We start from the raw sequence: 784 nt of genomic DNA, 5'->3' as shown, positions 1-784 counted from the left end.
CTGAGTGGCTGGGTGGAGACCTTGGGCAAATCGCTCAACTTGTTTGGCTTCTCGTTTGTAAAGTAAGGGAGGTTTTTTCCCTAGATCTCCAAGCCTCTCTCTTCGGCGTTAAAAATCTGAGAATCTGTGATTGTGCCGTTTGGTGAGCTTTTATGCCAGAAAGATGTTAGGTGTGATAACCTGATGGAAGTAGGCAGACTCCTCACAGAACGTTAGCGGGTTCATGAGAAAACTTTAAGAATATTTCGTTGGGTTCTTCACTCATTTTTTCGTTTTTAAGTCTCTCATCTTTTTAAATACAACTGGAAATTCAGGTTTAGGTGGTAAAGGACAATTAGAAAATGTTAGTGAGGGGCACCTGGGTGGTTCAGTCGGTTAAGCATTGACTTAGGCTCAGGTCATGATCTCGCAGTTTGTGGGTTTGAGCCCCGTGTCGGGCTCTGCTGACAGCTGGAAGCCTGGAGCCTGTTTAGGATTCTGTGTCTCCCTCACTCTCTGCTTCTCTGTCTCTCTGTCTCTCTCTCAAAAATAAACATTAAAAATTAAAAAAAGAAAAAATGTTACTGAAACCACTGTAAAGTACAAAACTGAAGACTCCCAATATTTGGTAATCTTGAATCTTATCTAGTAAATTCAGATCAGCAAACACTGAGTATTTCTGAGGATATATTTAAAGTATAGACGAGATTGTTGGCAAGAATAATTAAGACTTTGCACAGGCAGTTGATTTGCATTTCCTGAGTTTGCAGGTGAAATCAGAAAATCAGACATTTAAAATGGCTTT

Source organism: Crocuta crocuta, unplaced genomic scaffold, assembly GCF_008692635.1.
Source record: "Crocuta crocuta isolate KB4526 unplaced genomic scaffold, BGI_CrCroc_1.0 scaffold1171, whole genome shotgun sequence".
NCBI lineage: Eukaryota > Metazoa > Chordata > Mammalia > Carnivora > Hyaenidae > Crocuta > Crocuta crocuta.
Note: the sequence above shows the minus strand (reverse complement) of the source record.